The following is a 21174-nucleotide window of genomic DNA, read 5'->3' as shown; positions in this document are numbered from 1 at the left end:
TGTTGTACAAATTTGTCAGTGGAATATTTGACCCACATCTTTTATGAATGAGGTCCAAGGGCGGAGCATGAAGGAGGGAAAATTTTTTTTTCATAAACCCCATACTTCAATGGAAAGGCTGGGAGGGGTGGGGGAGAGAGATAGGACAAGTGCTGTAATGGCCATCTCAGCTAAGTGAAAAGATGGCATTGTACAGAGGCTTCTATGGCCCATATGCATAACTCAATTGTGGAAAAGAACCTTAAAAGTTAGCAGCTTTCAGGTACTGTTAATGTGTGACTCTGAAGTGAGCCTATCCTCTAATTAGGCACAGTATAGAGATGGATATAATGGTACGTTGTTTATATGTTAACTTCATATAACATTGTGTGATGAAACTATGCTACCATCAAATTGTTGAGCAGACAGGATGAGCCATACAGGTCTTCACCTGCCATAAGAACACCCATACTGGGTCTGACCAACGGTCCGTCCAGCTCAGTATCCTGCTTCCAGCAGTGGCCAATCCAGGTCACAAGTACCCAGCAGAACTGCAATTAGTAGCACCATTCCACGCATGCAATGGGATCCCCCATGTCTGTCTCAATAGCAAGCTATGGACTTTTCCTCCAGGAACTTGCCCAAACCTTTTCTAAACTCAGATACACTAACCACCGTTGCCACATCCTCTGCAAAGAGTTCCAAAGCTTAACCATTTTTGACTGAAAAAATGTTGGTGTTTCCATGCAATTTCATTGAGAGCCCCCTGGTCTTTGTACTTTTTTAATGAGAGAAAAAACTGTTTCACCTCCACCTGTTCCAGTCCACTCAGGATTTTGTAGATCGCAATCAAACCCCGCTCAGCCATCTCTTTTCCAAGCTGAAGAGCCCTAACCTCTTCAGCCGTTCCTCATACAGGGGCAGTTCCATCCCCTCTATCATTTTGGTTGCTCTTCTTTTAACCCTTTCTAATTCCACATGGTGAGGTCGCACTATGGAGAGCTATAGAGGCATTGTAATATTTTTGGTCTTATTTTGCATCCCTCTCCTAATAATCAATAGCATCCTGTTTGCTCTTTTTGCCACTGCCGCACACTGGGCAGAAGATTTCAGTATATTGTCTACAATGATCTTTTTTCTTGAGTGCTGATTACTAAAGTGGACCCGAGCATTAGATAACTATGATTCAGATTATTCTTCCCAATGTGCACCACTTTGCATTTGTCTACATTAAAATTCATCTGCTATTTGGAAGCCCAGGTTGCTAAGTTCTTCCTGCAATTTTCACAATCCGCAAGCATTTTGACAACTTTGAATAGTTTTGTGTCATCTGCAAATTTAATCACCTCACTTATTGTTCCAATTTCCAGATCATTTATACATATGTTAAATAGCACCGGACCCAGTACAGATCCCTGCGGCACTCCACTATTCACCCTCCTCCATTGAGAAAAATGGTCATTTAACGCAATCCTCTGTTTTCTGTCCAATAACCAATTCCTAATCCATAATAGAACATTGCCTCCTATCCCATGACTCTTTAATTTTATCAGGAGTCTCTCATAAGGAATTTGTCAAAAGCTTTCTGCAAATCTATATACACTACATCAACCAGCTCACCTTTATCACTATATCAGTATGTTAATATATCTACCAGTATTTTCTAAATTTTAACCATGCTATGAATTACTTTGCAAACACATGCAAAAAAAATGTCAGCTAATAAAAATATCAGAATCTGAAGTTAACCCATAACACTTTAATAGAATCATGAAAAGTGGGGACAGAGATTCTCACATTATCCACATAGCTATCTTTTGCTCCACCCAAATCATTCCCACCCTTTTAATGCACCCATTCGATTGTATAGCCTCCACCATGATGAACAACGGTGTCCTCTAGACAAAGAAAACAACCACGACAGCCTCCCAAGTTGCCCTCACTATTGTTGTGGGCACAGTATACAGATGTCCCACCAACTTCTGAAAATTGGTCTCCAACTCAAAGTCCTCCAGAAATTTTTCCATAAACTCCAACCCCCAACTGATCATTTAACTGCCTAGTTAACACCTTTGCAAACACTTTTATGCCTGCGTTCAGCTGGGCTATTGGACAGTTTTCCACTCTATGTGATACTATTATACACGCCTCATATATGGCACTTGGTAGTCAACTCCCCTCAACAGATTTGGAATACTCAAAATAATATTTGTGCCACCTCCGCACTTAAAGGCCTTGTAAAACCCAATTCCAAACCCATGCATCCCACAGGCTTTACCCACCTTAAACTGAGTAACTGCATCCTCCACCTCCATCCTTAAGATGGGAGGGTCTAGCTCCTCCCTTTCCTAAAAGATGAGCCTCATAAGAGATATCCTCCTCAAACTCTTCCACTAGCCTTCCTTAGGAAGTACACAGTTCCTCATAACATTCTCTAAATGCATTTGCAATTCCCCAGGAGAGGTTTGCATTTATACCCCCTCCCACTTCACACCTCTAATCACCTTCCAAACCTTTTGCCCCCCTTAAGTTTGACAATAGCTGCCCTTCTGCCCCATTTCCCTTCTCAAAAAACTGTCTCATCAAGCATTCCATCCCAATCTGCAACAACTCCTCCTTGTCCTTGAACTCCAAATATTCCCTCCGCTTTTCATTAATTTGCTTCCTTAACCTTATTACTCAGAAGCAATGCTTCATTTTATTGCCAGGTAAGCATTTGCCCCCTCTCAGCCTCTGCCCTCAACCAGAGGAAAACCTGCATGTAATCTAATATAGTCCACAATCCTATTTAGCTCCAGTGCACCTGTTCTCCAGCTCTAGCCACCAGATGCCAATCCTAGAATAAGGCTGGGGAGCCACTGAGAAAAAGGTATAATTCTGTTCAAGAGGGTACAATGACCTCCAGTCACCCACCACAGACCTATATCTTTCATGCTCTTTATATTCTTATTCACCCCATTACTGTTTCTCTCACCCTGCCCCCAACCCCTTGATCTAATTCGCCCTGATCCAAAATTAAGTTGAAATTCCTACCCACCACAATCATCCCTGCTCTACACGCCTCAATTAAACCAAACAACTTAAGGTAAGAGCTTGTTTTAAAGGCCCATACTCATTAACCAATGAGACTTGGGTCAACTGCAGAATTCTTTGTAATACGAAATTCCTCTCCCCTATCCACTACTCTTCTGGTTCATCACTATACTTGCCAACTCCTCTTCTTCCTTTTATAATATCCTGTTCCATAACACTCCCCAATCTACTCTGCATTCTTCCTTGTTTAGTCCCTTGCCCAATGTGTTTCTTGCAACAACAAGGAAAAAACAATCACCTCAAGATTCTCTATTTTTATGGGATGATTCACCCCTTCACATTCCAGGAGCAAAACATGTCTTCATCCTCCATCACCTTAGCAACCTTGTATAGACACCCTAACACTAATGCCCTCCATAACTCTCCTCCCTTATCCATCTCTCTCCCAACCTCTACTAGCAAGCAATACACTACCCCAGACCCCACTCTCTCATGCCATCATTACCACTATCTCTCATCCCACCACACTGGGTCAACCACAGGTTCTCCTTATTCACCCACCCCTCCTTACACCAAACCCCATCCCATCCCACCCCATACCTATAATTCTACCAGCAGCTGCTGAAAAAAAATATTTTGTAGTTTGTTTTCTTCCATCCTTTCCAAGACACCCACCAACCTTATACTATCCCTTCGAGATTGATCTTCTAGATCAACTATGTTCTCCCAGAGAGCAGCCATGTGTTTTTGCAGCTCCTGTAGTGCACTGGCTGCAGTGCTCTCCCAGTACTCAAGACCAGATGCCTGGTTCTCCAGGCTTCCTACTCTAAGTACATCCCAGCTTCCAGACACAGTTATATGACCACATGCAAGATCTGTCCTTATCCTAGACAATCTATTTTGTCTTTCTCCTTTGTTTGCACCTATTTTGGATACAAGAGCATAAAAGATTCCCCAACTAGTTAACTCTCATTTCTGATGTCTAACCACAAAGCTCTCTAATGATCTAAATAACCAATGATACTAAATTGGCACCCAAAATGCCAGTCTGGCTATATGAGCAGTCAAACTTTTACTAGGACTTCTAGCTATGCCAGCCTGCCATATAGATTCAGCTGCTATTCGAATCTACCATCAGTCAACAGATAAACTTTCCATGTGAAGCCTGTTACTGCTACAACATCTAACCTCACGTTAACCATGCTGATAAAACACTCTGGTACGCCCAATATGTCTTGTTAAAGAACATAGCTTTTACTAATGAGAGTCCCAGGAGAGGATGTCAACCAGGGATGCCATCTGTAGTGGGGGTAGGTTTAAAGAAGGACTAGTTATGGGGTGGATGGAGATTTCAGGCACTTTTGAGATATCACAGCAAAAAGTTTAAATGTCTCTGTTTCAACACTAAATGTTGTTTTATTTTCCCTTTTCTCTCAAACTTTTTTAATTACATTTTCCGAGACTCAGTAGACTGATTAGGTTAAGAACTTTGACCTAATCTGACAAATTCCAGCAAAAATAATTGACCAGTCAGGTGAAGCACAAAATTAATAAGAACAAGGGCTGAATATAGAGGTGTTTGCAAGAACTATAGGAAGACTGTGCTGAAACAGTTTTATTTAAAATAAGGGGGAGGGAGGAGTAGAAGGTCTCTCAAGAGCAGCTTGAATTGCTAATTTAAAGAGAAACCATCAAGCTCATTTTAGCCAACAGCATCTTATTTCTGGGTTTCAATCTTAGCAGCTGGTAGAATATGCTTGGCAATTTCATAAAGCATCTTCCTGTAATCTTTTCCTACAACCATCATAAAAATAATTAACAGCTAATAGTGAATAGTAAAAATAAAACACTGAAATTTGTCTCCATCGTCATCAAAACGTCGCATATCTGATGATCTTGTTTTAAGGCTCCACATCAGAAAGCAAAGAATGAACACAGAAAAAATTAACTTTACAGAGCTGGTATCGTTTTGTTACCACCAAACAAGGAAGGGTGCCACACGAAAAAAACGCTCTATCCAAAGAATTAGGGAAGGGATTTAGGACTACCAATCCAAGCAATACTCCAAGAGGTAGATAAATTTAAAAAATATTTAAAACCAGATATAATGGACTTGACATTGTCCCGTGTTTCGGCAGTAATATGCTTGCTTCAGGATTCAGAGTATCTACACAAATAAAATACATACAAAACAAAAATGTATATACAATGTAAGAAAAGAACGAACACTTTTACAAAATAAGTTATTTTTTTAAAAGGACATATATAATACTGTAATACTACATGCAGATGTGGAGGAGCATAATCGAACGAGGCGCCCAAGTTTTCCTGAAGGCGTCCCTGCAGGATGGCCCTGCGAAGGGGCGGGGAAACCGCTACTATTGAAACAAGATGGGCGTCCATCTTTCATTTCGGTAATATGCTCGGGGACGCCCAAATCTCAACATTTAGGTCGACCTTAGAGATGGTCGACCCCGATTTTCTGCGATAGTGGAAACCGAGGACTCCCATCTCAAAAACAACTGAATCCAAGCCATTTGGTCGTGGGAGGAGCCAGCATTCATAGTGCACTGGTCACCCTCACATGATAGGACATCAACCGGGCACCCTAGGGGGCACTGCAGTGGACTTCACAAATTGCTCCCAGGTGCATAGCTCCCTTACCTTCAGTGCTGAGCCCCCCCAAAACCCACTCCCCACAACTGTACACCACTACCATAGCCCTAAGGGGTGAAGAGGGGCACCTAGATGTGGGTACAGTAGGTTTCGGTTGGGTTTTGAAGGGCTCCCATTTACCACCACAAGTGTAACAGGTGGGGGGGTGGGCCTGGGTCCGTCTGCCTGAAGTGCACTGCAGTACCCACTAAAACTGCTCCAGGGACCTGTATACTGCTGTCATGGAGCTGGGTATGACATTTGAGGCTGGCATAGCTGGTGGCAAAAAAAATTTTTTAATTTGTTTTTTTTTAGGTTGGTGACCACTCGGGGAGTAAGGGGAGGTCATCCCCGATTCCCTCTGGTGGTCATCTGGTTAGTTCGGACACCTTTTTGAGGCTTGGTCATGAAAAAAAATGGACCAAGTAAAGTTGACCAAATGCTCGTCAGGGACACCGTTCTCTTTTCCATTATCGGCCGAGGACACCCACCTCTTAAGCACGCCCCAGTCATGCCTTTGCTACACCGACACGCCCCTGGGAACTTTGGTCGTCCCTGCGACGGAAACCAGTTGAGGGCGCCCAAAATCGGCTTTCGATTATGCTGATTTGGGCGACCCTGAGAGAAGGATGCCCGTCTCCCGATTTGTGTCGGAAGATGGGCGCCCTTCTCTTTCGAAAATGCCCCTGAAAGTGTACCATAAGATAAAATATACACATGCTTCAAGAACAATAAATCAAAAAACCAAATTATAATTTAAAAAACTTATAGTGAAACTTATTTGTTACTTTAGTGCAAATTGTCTATGTTGAGTAATACAGTAAAATCCAAAAGGGGCCCCTTTTACTAAGCCTCGTAGGCACGTACACGCATCCTATGCACGTCAATTTTGAACTACCACCTGGCTACAGTGTGGCCTGGGCAGTAATTTCATTTTTTATGTGCATCCACTAAGCGTGCCGGAAATTTTCCAGTGCAGCGCTAACTGGGCAGTAATCGTCATTGTATGTGCGTAAACCATTACTGCCCAGTTAACGTGTGAGACCTTACCACTAGGTCAATGGGTGGCAGTAAGGTCTCAGGCCCAAAATGGATGCATGACAATTTTTATTTTGCCGCACGTCAATTTTCGGCCCAAAAAAAAAAAAAGCCCATTTTTGCAGGCGCGCTAAAAAATGGACCTGGGCACATCCAATACACGCGTTTACACCAGTGCAGGTCATTTTTCAGCGCACCTTAATAAAAGGACCCCTTAATGTGCAAGTGAAAAAAATGTGAAAAAAATATGTTTATATCAAAAATGAGTGAGCCAACCAATAATAGAACCAAGGAATTCATGAAATTACGTGAATGTGGGCAATAGACATGAAAAAGCAGATTCCAGTACAGAAAGAATAAATAAAGTAGAAACTAACTTGTACAGACAGTAAAGGTTTTTCCACAAAAAATGGCACAAAATCCACAAGTGCTGAAAAATCCAAATAAAGGAGATGGCTATTTATCCAAAACATAAAAGTGCCAAAAGACCAAAAAAAAATGCATGGAATCCTCAAAAAACATTATTTCCGTAACCTGGTACAATCAATGGTGCTCAGTCATCTAGACTACTGCAACGCACTCTACGCCGACTGTAAAGAGCAAATAATCAAGAAACATCAGACAGCCCAGAACACTGCAGCCAGACTCATATTTGGTAAAACAAAATATGAAAGTGCTAAACCCCTACGAGAAAAGCTACACTGGCTCCCACTTAAAGAACGCATCACGTTCAAAATCTGCTCCCTAGTTCACAAAATCATTCACGGAGATGCACCAGCCTACATGTCAGACCTGATAAGACTTACCACCCAGGAATGCTAAAAGATCATCCCGCACATTCCTTAACCTGCACTTCCCCAACTGCAAAGGTCTGAAATACAAACTAATGCATGCGTCAAACTTTACCTACTTGAGCACACAGTTATGGAACGCACTACCGCGCAACTTAAAAACGATTTACGAACTAACCAACTTCCGCAAACTACTGAAGACCCATCTCTTTAACAAGGCATACCACAAAGGTCAACAAATGTGAACATACACCACTCCTCCACATATATTCAGAACTGTCTTATAATATCTGCTTGCTATATTACTATCATGTTTTATCATTATCATGTTACCCAAGATTCTTCTGTAACACTAAATGTCTATTTCCTAATTATATTTCCACCATTCATGATGTATTGTAAGCCACATTGAGCCTGCAAAAAGGTGGGAAAATGTGGGATACAAATGCAATAAATAAATAAATATATATATACAAAAAAGCGTTACAAAAAAAGAAGAAAAAGAAACACTGGACCCTAAGAAAAACTAATTTAGTTTCTCCATGATTTATCCCTATATTAATAGCTTTGCTTCATGCATATTCATTGCTTAATGTTCCAATATTAAAAGAGACAAACGGAGCACGCACACAAATACAGCTCAATGAAGGGCACAGAACATCTAAAAGAAAGAAATATCCTATATGGTGCCATCGTGCCAATGACACATCAAAGGCTTCTTTTAACTGTATGATTAATCTGCATGCATTGAAACCGACTCTGTGGGTGCTTGAGCACCCCCAATATTAAGAAAGTTCCTTCTATGTGTCCAGGGAGGGATTATTTTCATTGGGTTTAGCACCCCCAATAATTTTGGAAAGTTGACTCCTATGTCTGCATGTAGCCACCTCTGCCATCAAAAAAAGACTAATACGTAATAAAAAATTATTTAAATTGTCGCACTCTTTGACTATCCTGTGACTGGAGGCTGGTGAGGACTCAGAGGTCTGATATAACCCTTGGATTTTTTTTTTCTTTATCGGTGTTTTCTGTTTTTCTGTGCTTTCTTTATTTTTTTTTTGGGGGGGGGGGAGATACATTCAAAATTATTTATTTACAAAGAAAATTTTAGAAGTATATTAACGTGGTTACTTTCATCATCAGAGTTTATCATAATGCTATTACGTACCAATGTAAGTTGTAATTTGTATTGTTACCGGTTGCTGCGGCTGATTGTTCCCTAGCTACTAATGTCAATTCGCTCAAATTCAATAAAGACTTCTATAAATTTAAAAAAAAAAAAAAAACAAGGGGTCTGTTTACTAAGCCACGCTTGCAGCTTCTGCCCGGCATTGCCGACACAGCTGATTGAAAGTGAATGGGCTGTATCGGCATGCGTGCACGGCCAGACGCAATAGCGGCTTAGTAAACCCCCAGCGCAAGTGTGTTCTTACTTAAGAAAAGTTGGTCATAAGTACAAACTCTTTCCCACCAAAGTGGTTTATGAGAGCCATCGGTATTCTTAGAAAAAGTTAGTAGGACTTACCTAAAATCAATTCAAACAGATGCAAAGAGCTAAAAAAATTCCGTAGGAAAGGCGCGGGAAAGAGGGAGACAAACATCATAGCTATTTAAAGATGGTTCCCATATCGGACTTAGCGTAGGTATTAATCGAAAACAAGGCTTAGAAACAGAAAATCTTGCTAGGGGCAGGGCAGACTATGGTAACGAGGCTTAATCCAGAGGAAAGTAAATGAGGCTTGATTCACGCATGTCCAATGAGCAACAAACCAAAGCTGAAAACACAAGATTACTTACAAGTAGAATGCATCACCCAGTTTGAACTAAAGGAGGTATAAGAAAAACTAATAAACAAAGATATGAAGAGAGAATATATTAGTGGATGAAACTGATAAAATGTATCTATTAATAAATATTTTTAAAAACATCAATGTGAATTTCAGGTATATCTGTAACTAAAAAAAAAAAAAAAAAAAGATAAAACCCATATGTGATTCACATTATAATTCTTTTTTAAAAATGTGATGTAACATAGTAACATAGTAGATGACGGCAGAAAAAGACCTGCATGGTCCATCCAGTCTGCCCAAGACAAACTCATATGTGTATACCTTACCTTGAATTTGTACCTGTCCTTTTCAGGGCACAGACCATATAAGTCTGCCCAGCAGTATTTCCCGCCTCCCAACCACCAGTCCCGCCTCCCATCACCGGCTCTGGTACAGACCGTATAGGTCTGCCCTCCCCTATCCTCGCCTCCCAACCACCACCCCCTCTTCCCCCCAACTGCTCCGCCACCCAATTTCAGCTAAGCTTCTGAGGATCCATTCCTTCTGCACAGGATTCCTCTATGCATATCCCACGCATGTGTTTTTGATTCAATGTTCTTAAACCATGTATATATTTTACCTTATGGTACACTGTTCCTCTGCATGTAATATTACAGTATTATATATGCCCTTTGTAAAAATAACTTATTTTGTAAATGTGTTCATTCTTCTCTTGCATCATGTATCCATTTTAATGTTTTTTTTTTAATGTATTTTATGTATGTAGATACTCTGACTCCTGAAGCAGGCATATTACTGTCGAAACACGGGATCACGTTGAGTCTGATGTATCTGGTTTTTGCCAATAAATATTTATCTATCTCTGGACTACTGCTTGGATTGGATGCTCCCTACTCCTTTGGGCAGATCATTTTGTTACACCCCACTTCCTACATTTCACAGAGGTGGAAGAGAATGTTTTTGTTGATTATTTTATGTTGTTTTACTTTTTAATGATATATATGTTTGATATTGTTATATGACAATATATTAGTTTATATGTTCTTTGCTTTTATGCTAATTTATGCTTGCATAAACGATCTAAATAAAATAAAGGTATACAAGGGAAAATTATTTCTGCTCAATACTCTAACAACCAAACAGATCTATCGCTCCTGCACCTTGACCCCTCCCCCCCACCAAGTAAGAGAGTCAACACAAGTTCTCGTATATGCTTTAGTGATCTCCAAACCAGATTATTGTAACTAACTTTTCAATGGTATCAAAATAGCATTATAACCAGGTAGAATACAGTTGTGCACCATATGACACCTTTATTAACTGAAAAAAACTGGTTGCCCATATCTTAGGAGTTATATTTAAAATATTGATTATAACACACTAAGGGACTCATTTTCAAAGCACTTAAACTTCGATAGATTACTATATAACTCCATAAGTCTTTGAAAACAAGCCTCTGAGTGTATTATCACCCCTGAGTGATTTCATATACCCCGCACCAGTGACTTCATTCTAAGACAGAACCTGTCTGCAGTAGCAGGGAATGTTTGATTCTTTTTTTTTTTTTTTTTTTACTTTTTGTTACATTTGTACCCCGCGCTTTCCCACTCATGGCAGGGCAATGGGGGGTTAAGTGACTTGCCCGGAGTCACAAGGAGCTACCTGTGCCTGAAGTGGGAATCGAACTCAGTTCCTCAGTTCCCCAGGATCAAAGTCCACCACCCTAACCACTAGGCCACTCCTCCACTGTTGCTACTATTTGAGATTCTACATGGAATGTTGCTATTCCACTAGCAACATTCCATGTAGAAGTCGGCCCTTGCAGATCACCAATGTGGCCGCGCAGGCTGTACGTGCAGGACGTCAGACTCACAGAAACAGAAGCCTGCACAGCCTTCTACATGGAATGTTGCTAGTGGAATAGCAACATTCCATGTAGAATCTCCAATAGTATCTATTTTATTTTTGTTACATTTGTACCCTGCGCTTTCCCACTCATGGCAGGCTCAATGCGGCTTACATATTGTATACAGGTACTTATTTGTACCTGGGGCAATGAAGGGTTAAGTGACTTGCCCAGAATCACAAGGAGCTGCCTGTGCCTGAAGTGGGAATCGAACTCAGTTCCCCAGGACCAAAGTCCACCACCCTAACCACTAGGCCACTGCTCCACTGTTGCTACTATTTGAGATTCTACATGGAATGTTGCTATTCCACTAGCAACATTCCATGTAGAAGTCGGCCCTTGCAGATCACCAATGTGGCCGCGCAGGCTTCTGCTTCTGTGAGTCTGACGTCCAGGACGTCAGACTCACAGAAACAGAAGCCTGCGCAACCTTCTACATGGAATGTTGCTAGTGGAATAGCAACATTCCATGTAGAATCTCCAATAGTAGCAACATTCCATGTAGAATCTCCAATAGTATCTATTTTATTTTTGTTACATTTGTACCCTGCGCTTTCCCACTCATGGCAGGCTCAATGCAGCTTCCATGGGGCAATGGAGGGTTAAGGGACTTGCCCAGAATCACAAGGAGCTGCCTGTGCCTGAAGTGGGAATCGAACTCAGTTCCTCAGTTCCCCAGGACCAAAGTCCACCACCCTAACCACTAGGCCACTTCTTCACTCTGTATTACATTCTGCTTTTTTTTTTTTTTTTTCAAGGTCCCAGTTATTTGGAATGGTTTACCACAGGACCTAAGATTAGAGCCAAAATGATATGAAGATTAAGTCAGGCCTAATAACTCATTTTTTTTTTTGGGGGGGGGGGGGGGGGGGGAAGGCATACAATGATTTGTGCTAGTGGTATCTGTTGCAATTTCTTGGACAGATCATGATGTACAGGGGTAGAGGCTTCAGGCACTGGAATATTCCTGTTTCTGTTTCCTTAAACCCGATTCTTTCCCTCTTCTTTCTCTAATATATAATTCAATAATTGATTTTCTGTTTCTGATTTATTATTGTAAATTGCTCTGTTGGCACGGCCAAGGGGCAGAGGTGTAAAGGATTTGATATACCATCCTTATTGTACAACCAAAGTGGTTTATACTTATTTGCAAGTACTTTCTCTGTCCCTAGAGGGCTCACAGTCTAAGTTTTAGTACCTGAGGCAATGGAGAGTAAAGCAACTTGCCCAGGATCTCAAGGAACCACAGTGGGAATCAAACCCAGTTCCCCAGGATCTCAACCCACTGCACTAACCATTAGGCTCACTTCTCCTCTGTTGTCCACTGGAAAGACAGAGAGAGGGGGAAGAGGATTGCTATGAAGAAAGAAAAGGGGACCACTGGGGGTCAAGCTGTTTGAAGGGGGAGGAAAAGCAGACCACTAAAGACCTACTACTACTAAACATTTCTATAGCTGCTAGGGTTACGCAGTGCTGTACAATTTAACATAAAAGGACAGGCCCTGCTCAAAGAGCTTACAATCTAAAGGACAAGTGAGTAGACGATACGATGGGGGCAGTCAATTTGGGGCAGTCCGGATATCCTGAAGGTGAGAGTTAGGTGCCGAAGGCAGCATTGAAGAGGTGGGTTTTAAGCAGAGACTTGAAGATGGGCAGGGAGGGGGCTTGACGTAGGGGCTCAGGAATGTTGTTCCAGGCATAGGGTGAGGCGAGGCAGAATGGGCGGAGCCTGGAGTTGGCAGTGGTGGAGAAGGGTACTGAGAGGAGGGATTTGTCCTGTGAACGGAGGTTTCGGGTGGGAACATAAGGGGAGATGAGGGTAGAGAGGTAGTGAGGGGCAGCAGATTGAGTACATTTGTAGGTAAGAAGGAGGAGCTTGAACTGAATGCGGTAACGGATTGGAAGCCAGTGAAGTGACCTGAGAAGAGGGGTGATATGAGTATATCGGTTCTGGCGGAATATAAGACGTGCAGCAGAGTTTTGAACAGATTGAAGGGGGGATAGATGGCTAAGTGGGAGTCCGGTGAGGAGTAAGTTGCAGTAGTCAAGTCGGGAGGTAATGAGAGCGTGGACGAGAGTTCGGGTGGTGTGTTCCGAGAGGAAAGGGCGAATTTTGCTGATGTTGAAGAGGAAGAAGCGACAGGTCTTGGCTATCTGCTGGATGTGTGCCGAGAAGGAGAGGGAGGAGTCGAAGATGACTCCGAGGTTGCGGGCAGATGAGACGGGGAGGATGAGGGTGTTATCCACTGAGATAGAAAGTGGAGGAAGAGGAGAAGTGGGTTTTGGTGGAAAGACGATGAGCTCAGTCTTGGACATGTTCAGTTTCAGGTGGCGGTTGGACATCCATGTAGCAATGTCGGTTAAGCAGGCCGATACCTTTGCCTGGGTCTCCGCAGTGATGTCTGGTGTGGAGAGATACAGCTGGGTGTCGTCTGCATAGAGATGGTACTGGAAGCCATGAGATGAGATGAGGGAACCCAGGGAAGATGTGTAGATTGAGAAGAGAAGGGGTCCAAGGACAGATTCCTGGGGAACACCAACAGATAGCGGGATGGGGGTGGAGGAGGATCCATGGGAGTGAACTCTGAAGGTGCGGTGGGAGAGATAGGAGGAGAACCAGGAGAGGACAGAGCCCTGGAACCCGAATGAGGACAGTGTGGCAAGGAGTAGATCATGATTGACAGTGTCAAAAGCGGCGGATAGATCGAGGAGGATGAGGATGGAGTAGGGGCCTCTGGATTTGGCAAGGAACAGGTCATTACAGACTTTAGAGAGTGCTGTTTCTGTCGAGTGTAGAGGGCGAAAACCGGATTGAAGTGGATCAAGACCTAGAGGGACGGCAGGAAAAAGAGCAGGTCAAGCTATGGGGTAAGGGGAAAGATGACGAGTAGGAATTAAGAAGTGAGAGTGAAGAAAGGGAGGATCACCAGGGATCAAGGTGGAGAGAATAATTCACCAACAACAAAAAAATGATACACGTGTCAGAACAATTTATAATCCATACAATACAAATTACGCAAAAACTATAAATAATTGACATTTTTCTTATTACATATATACAAATAAAGGTTAAAAATATATACTTTTATTAGACTAAATATATTTCTTGACTAGCTGGCAGAAGCTATATTGCATTCATCAGATCAGTTTTCTATATATGGCATATATCATCATGTAAGGTATACACAAAAAGTAGCACATATGAGTTTATCTTGTTGGGCAGACTGGATGGACCGTGCAGGTCTTTTTCTGCCGTCATCTACTATGTTACTATGTTAGTAATCAGTGTAAAAAAATTAAACAGACACATATAATAACCTGCAAAACTGAGGCTGAAAAGGGGTCAGTGCTCCCAAAAAAGGCTGTTAACTCCTGCTCTAAGAGCAGCACGAAACTCTACTTTGCAAAACATCAACCACCTGCAGCACCAGGTTTAAAAAAAAAAGAGTAACAGCAGGCAAAACTGGAAGAAAATACATTTTCTTCCTATTGTTTTTCAAATGAATCTCTGCATCTTTATAAGTAGAAATGCCACAAATGCGCATTGTTGACCCTGTCATTCTGTACTCGATTTCAGTTGAATCATCATTTCTATTATAAAGGTTTGCAACAGCACTCGAGTTGTACAATTGATACTCCTGACAAGGTTAACTTCTGATCCTTTTCTTATCTTGCTATGACTGGTAGCTTTCATCAGAGATAGCCAGATGGCAGGAAAGCAGCTTACAGTTTCTTTGCAGCTCCGATGCACATGGAGCCAATGGGATTAGCTTGGGCCCACTGGGAAAACTTGCTCCTCGGTGAAATGGGTATCCTTTGTCTAGAAAAGCATGGTGCAGTCCCTAGGAGATGTGCCAAATGAATTGTAAGCGTGCAGCTGCGCTGTCGGCACTGAAGAGCAGCCTGAGTGTTGGAAATGATCTCTGTCAAGCGCTCATGACAAAATGATGTGATGCACTGGGACGGTCGCTTAGGAGTTATACACGTGTGAGTCACCATTACTGGACTCTCCCAGAATCACTCAACCTTGCTGAAAATCTCCAGGGTAGAACCCTCTCACTCACACTTCCAATTAAATGCAGTTCCATCTACTCTTCTCTAAAAACATCAACAGCCTGATTCACTAAACCTCTTTTTTTTCCCCATAGGCAGAAAAAAAAAACACATTCCGGAATCAGTCTGAGCACAATCCAGAGGCTGATCATCAGGCAGACAACTGTGGTTTGTTCTCATCATGTTTGTTCCTATTTCCTGGTGGACATTCTGGTATGTGCTGTAGGCAAACAGAATGAGTTAACAACCATTAGCCCACTGTTTTCGCCTCATGCACCCTCCACCCCGGAGTGGAGGAGTAGCCTAATGGCTAGTGCAGCGGGCTTTGATCCTGGCAACCTGGGTTTGATTCCCACAGCGGCTCCTTGTGACCTTGAGCAATTCACTTAATCCTCCATTGCCCCAGGTACATAGATTGTGAGCCCTCTAGGGACAGAGAAAGTACCTGCACGTAACGTGTACAGCGCTGCGTACATCTAGTAGAGCTACAGAAATAATTATTAGTAGCACTGCACTGCTCACATCCCTAACAGGCCATTGATATCCAAAGCAGTACCAAAAATAAAATATAGATGTAAAGCTTTCCTGTCTAAGGGTTTTCTCTAACTAAATTAAGTTTTCATTTCTCCACATCTCACCCACAGTTCACTTCATATCCTTACACCACCTACTTAATCTGTAGCTTCCATTTCCCCCAGTCTACTCTACACCCTTCCCCCCCCCCCCACACTTTCATATTCAACCAGTTTTTTCCCCATGCTTGCCCTTTCTGAGTCTCAACTCCATCCAAGACATCAACTCTCTCCTGCTCTTGAGCCATTTTCTTCCCACTGCTCCTTTCCTCCTCTTTCCACCTCATCCCGTTTCGCCTTTAGAATGTTCTTCTTCAGCTTCCTCCCCTGGCATGTCTCCTTCCTGCTTCACTCATCCTTCCCTCCCTACTGCACCTTCCTCCCCTAATGTGCTCCGTGCGACAGATCCTTCCCTCAACTGCTGCTGTGGGGCTTTTCTTCTGGCAGCAGCAGCCAATCCTGGGTGCCACTGTGATAGTGGTGAGACTAACTGTGAAAGAAATGTGTACATAAGTACATAACTAATGCCACACTGGGAAAAGACCAAGGGTCCATCGAGCCCAGCAGCCTGTCCACGACAGCGGCCAATCCAGGCCAAGGGCACCTGGCAAGCTTCCCAAACGTACAAACATTCTATACATGTTATTCCTAGAATTATGGAATTTTCCCAAGTCCATTTAGTAGCGGTTTACGGACCTCTCCTTTAGGAAACTGTCTAACCACTTTTAAAACTCTGCCAAGCTAACCGCCTTCACCACGTTCTCTGGCAACGAATTCCAGAGTTTAATTACGCGTTGGGTGAAGAAACATTTTCTCCGATTTGTTTTAAATTTACTACACTGTAGTTTCATCGCATGCCCCCTAGTCCTAGTATTTTTGGAAAGCGTGAACAGATGCTTCACATCCACCTGTTCCACTCCACTCATTATTTTAAATACAATTTGGTCTAAATGTACAGATCAACAAGCAACAGTATAATGTACAGCTATGTCTTCCTCTTCTGTGCTAGGATGTAAAACTTCATTAGTGGACCAATACCAAATGTATAAACTCCAATTGAGTAAAATGTGGGGTATGGACAAGAGTTTTCTGAACTTGACTAGGCCATACCTAGAACACTAAATAGCAACTCAATACAAAAACAAAAGTGGAATAAATGCTTTCTTTTTTGAACATAAGCAAGAACACAAGTTAGCAAAAAAAAAAAAAAAAAAAAAAAAGACGACGACAGAAACGGTACCTCTTTATATACCTCTATCCTGTCTCCCCTCAGCCGTCTCTTCTCCAAGCTGAATAGCCCTAGCCTCCTTAGTCTTTCTTCATAGGGAAGTCGTCCCATCCCCGCTATCATTTTAGTCGCCCTTCGCTGCACCTTTTCCAATTCCACTATATCTTTCTTGAGATGCGGCGACCAGAACTGAACACAAAACTCAAGGTGCGGTCGCACCATGGAGCGATATAACGGCATTATAACATCCTCACACCTGTTTTCCATACCTTTCCTAATAATACCCAACATTCTATTTGCTTTCCGAGCCGCAGCAGCACACTGAGCAGAAGGTTTCAGTGTGTTATCACGACGACACCCAGATCCCTTTCTTGGTCCGCAACTCCTAACGTGGAACCTTGCATGACGTAGCTATAATTCGGGTTCTTTTTTCCCACATGCACCTTGCACTTGCTCACATTAAACGTCATCTGCCATCTAGCCGCCCAGTTTCCCAGTCTCGTAAGGTCCTTCTGTAATTTTTCACAATCCTGTCGAGAGTTAACGACTTTGAATAACTTTGTGTCATCAGCAAATTTAATTACCTCACTAGTTACTCTCATGTCTAAATCATTTATAAATATATTAAAAAGCAGCGGTCCTAGCACAGACCCCTGAGGAACCCCACTAACTACCCTTCTCCATTGTGAATACTGCCCATTTAACCCCACTCTCTGTTTCCTACCCTTCAACCAGTTTTTAATCCACAATAGGACGTTTCCTCCTATCCCATGACCCTCCAATTTCCTCTGTAGCCTTTCATGAGGTACCTTGTCAAACGCCTTTTGAAAATCCAGATACACAATGTCAACCGGCTCCCCTTTGTCCACATGTTTGTTTACTCCTTCAGAGAATTGAATCAATGTGTGTGTGCTCTGCTTCCAGGCTCCATTTCCCTTAGAGAAGCCAGGAGGGTGTGAGGCCTGGGTATACAATATAAACGCTGGTTCTGTTCCCACTTGCACTTCCACAAGATCAATTACTACTGCTACTGCCATCACCATAGTGAGGCCCAAGAAGAAAGGGCCTGCAACTGTGAAGGAAAATAAAACAAATCATGTGTACCATATAACCGTGTACTTCTGCTTGAAAATTCTTGCTTTATGGCTAGTTAGAGACCACCTGAAGTCTGATGGTTTAAGTTTCCGAATGATGCCGCTTTCCCACTGCAGAACAGTTTATTTTCACTGTGAAAATGTTACCGTTTTCTTCTGATGACCAGAGAAAAATTTGTCAAAAGTAAAATACTGCAGGTTCTTCCTCACAGCTGGGATCAGAGAACAAACGTGCACCTAATCCAATGAAATTCCTTCTAAAAGGCAGTACCCAACCATGCACACCATTCCATCAAGGCCCTTCCTGAGCAAACTTCAGGCCTGTGAAAAAACTTTCACAAGCTGGGCACACAGGATGCTTTTTTTTTTTTCTTTTTGTTACATTTGTACCCCGCACCATCCCACTCATGGCAGGCTCAATGTGGCTTACATGGGGCAATGGAGGGTTAAGTGACTTGCCCAGAGTCACAAGGAGCTGCCTGTGCCTGAAGTGGGAATTGAACTCAGTTCCTCAGGACCAAAGTCCACCACCCTAACCACTAGGCCACTCCTCCACTGTTGCTACTATTTGAGATTCTACATGGAATGTTGCTATTCCAACATTCCATGTAGAAGTCGGCCCTTGCAGATCACCAGTGTGGCCGCGCAGGCTTCTGCTTCTGTGAGTCTGATGTCCTGCACGTACGTGCAGGACGTCAGACTCACAGAAACAGAAGCCTGCGCAGCCTTCTACATGGAATGTTGCTAGTGGAATAGCAACATTCCATGTAGAATCTCCAATAGTAGCAACATTCCATGTAGAATCTCCAATAGTATCTATTTTATTTTTGTTACATTTGTACCCTGCGCTTTCCCACTCATGGCAGGCTCAATGCGGCTTACATGGGGCAATGGAGGGTTAAGTGACTTGCCCAGAGTCACAAGGAGCTGCCTGTGCCTGAAGTGGGAATTGAGCTCAGTTCCTCAGTTCCCCAGGACCAAAGTCCGCCACCCTAACCACTAGGCCACTCCTCCACTGTTGCTACTATTGGAGATTCTACATGGAATGTTGCTATTCCACTAGCAACATTCCATGTAGAAGTCGGCCCTTGCAGATCACCAATGTGGCAGCGCAGGCTTCTACATGGAATGTTGCTAGTGGAATAGCAACATTCCATGTAGAATCTCCAATAGTAGCAACATTCCATGTAGAATCTCCAATAGTATCTATTTTATTTTTGTTACATTTGTACCCTGCGCTTTCCCCACTCATGGCAGGCTCAATGCGGCTTACATGGGGCAATGGAGGGTTAAGTGACTTGCCCAGAGTCACAAGGAGCTGCCTATGCCTGAAGTGGAAATCAAACTCAGTTCCTCAGTTCCCCAGGACCAAAGTCCACCACCCTAACCACTAGGCCATTTAATGCTCCTTGTCCCTGTCATAGGCCAGGATTTTACTGTGTCGTACATTGCACAACGTTCTTGCCTGGCACCATCTTCTCTAGTCAGAAAAAGTGGTTCTGGAGGCAGAATACGAGGAATGGTGATGAGAAACCAAGGATGGAAAAGAATTCAGCCTCCGTTCAGTATCTAAAATAGGTGGAAGGTAGAACTAGAGGACATGAGGTTGAAGGGGGAGCAGACTAAGGACTAATGTCAGGAAGTATTTTTTCACGAAGAGGGTGGTGGATATGTGGAATGCTCTCCCGCGGGAGGTGGTGGAGATGAAAATGGTAATGGAATTCAAACATATGTGGGATAAACACAAAGGAATCCTGTTTAGAAGGAATGGTTCAGTGGAATCTTAATGGAGATTGGGTGGCGACGCTGGTAATTGGGGAGACAAAATGGGAGCTGGGCAGACTTCTACGGTCTATGCCCTGATTGTGACTGAAAAGATAGGGATGGGCTAGAGTGTAAATTTAAGGGGCTTCGACGTTAGCTGTAGAACTTTTAGTACAAGGAGAGTGCTGGGCAGACTTCTACGGTCTGCGCCCTGAGAAAGGCAAGGACAAATCAAACGTGGGTATACATATAAAGTATCACATACTATGTAAATGGGTTTATCTTGGGCAGACTGGATGGACCGTACAGGTCTTTATCTGCCGTCATTTACTATGTTACTATGTAAAGAGCTTAGGTGGTATAACAGTACTATACCTGTCTGGCAGATATGAAGGTATGTGGTGTGCAAATGGTGACAGAGGAAGACGACTTTAAATGGTGAGAGGGTTTATTTCAATTACTGCAATTTTGCTTTTTCTTCCTCTTACAGTGTTGCATTGCCAAAGGTGCACTGTAGAATGGGCGATAAAGCATCTTTCTAAACTGCCCCTACTTTTCCAATGTCGAATTGACCTGATTTAATCCTATGTAAACTATAAGGTCATATTAACATTTGAAAGTGGAGTTTAACTTGCTCATAGTAAGCATAACGCATGCTTTGCCATTTGAAATGAAAGTGCTCCATCCCTACAGGAAGGAAAACTATACATCAGTTAGGAAGACTGCAGAGTGAAGATGTGAAAAACTTTTACTTTAAGGGCTTTTGTACATGTTTACAATTCAAAACTGCAGCTAATTATTATTCTGTGAAGCTTAAAGGTTTAAAGGAGGGTTTATTTGGACTCTAACAGGATTTTTTTTTTTCCGCTGCTGTTTCTTTTCCCTTTGAATCCAGGGTGAATAAGTATTTCAGAAACCATTTAAATAAGGTGATGTGCTAAAAAAAAAGTGTCAGCAGCTATTTTGGGCTTATTAGTTAGCAGAGACATCATTTGTCCAGCGTGTTCTGTTGTTGCCTTCATCAAAGTGCCTTTGCATGTCCAAAAAGGATTAATGCAGTATATTTTTATGAGGTAGCAAATGCATTCTCTACCTTTAGAGCTCAACTGGCCCTAAACATCTCATTACATGCTCATTAAGAGCATATTCCCTGTGATTCGGGCTCCTGACAATGGATTTTTCAAACAGAGGATAGCATTTCAAATATTCGCTGCATCCTCCTTTCTGGCTTGAAACTGGGTGAATTGACCCCGAGTGATTTCTTTTAAAAT

At 42.6% G+C, this 21174-nt stretch overlaps 1 protein-coding gene and 1 long non-coding RNA gene across 2 annotated transcripts in view; one reads left to right on the top strand and one right to left on the bottom strand.

Moving 5' to 3' along the window:
* MAD1L1 (mitotic arrest deficient 1 like 1) overlaps positions 1 to 21174 on the bottom strand; it is a 1314438-nt gene that overhangs the window by 852535 nt on the left and 440729 nt on the right. The gene's annotated exons all lie outside the window — the stretch shown is intronic.
* On the top strand, positions 745 to 21111 carry LOC115476002. The gene is made up of 3 exons (XR_003943128.1): positions 745 to 817; positions 5570 to 5577; positions 21099 to 21111. It is a non-coding gene; the product is annotated as an uncharacterized LOC115476002 (long non-coding RNA).

Source organism: Microcaecilia unicolor, chromosome 8 (assembly GCF_901765095.1).
Source record: "Microcaecilia unicolor chromosome 8, aMicUni1.1, whole genome shotgun sequence".
NCBI classification, from domain to species: Eukaryota; Metazoa; Chordata; class Amphibia; order Gymnophiona; family Siphonopidae; genus Microcaecilia; species Microcaecilia unicolor.
The sequence above is the reverse complement of the archived record's forward strand: the minus strand, read 5'-3'. Positions and strand labels throughout refer to the sequence as shown.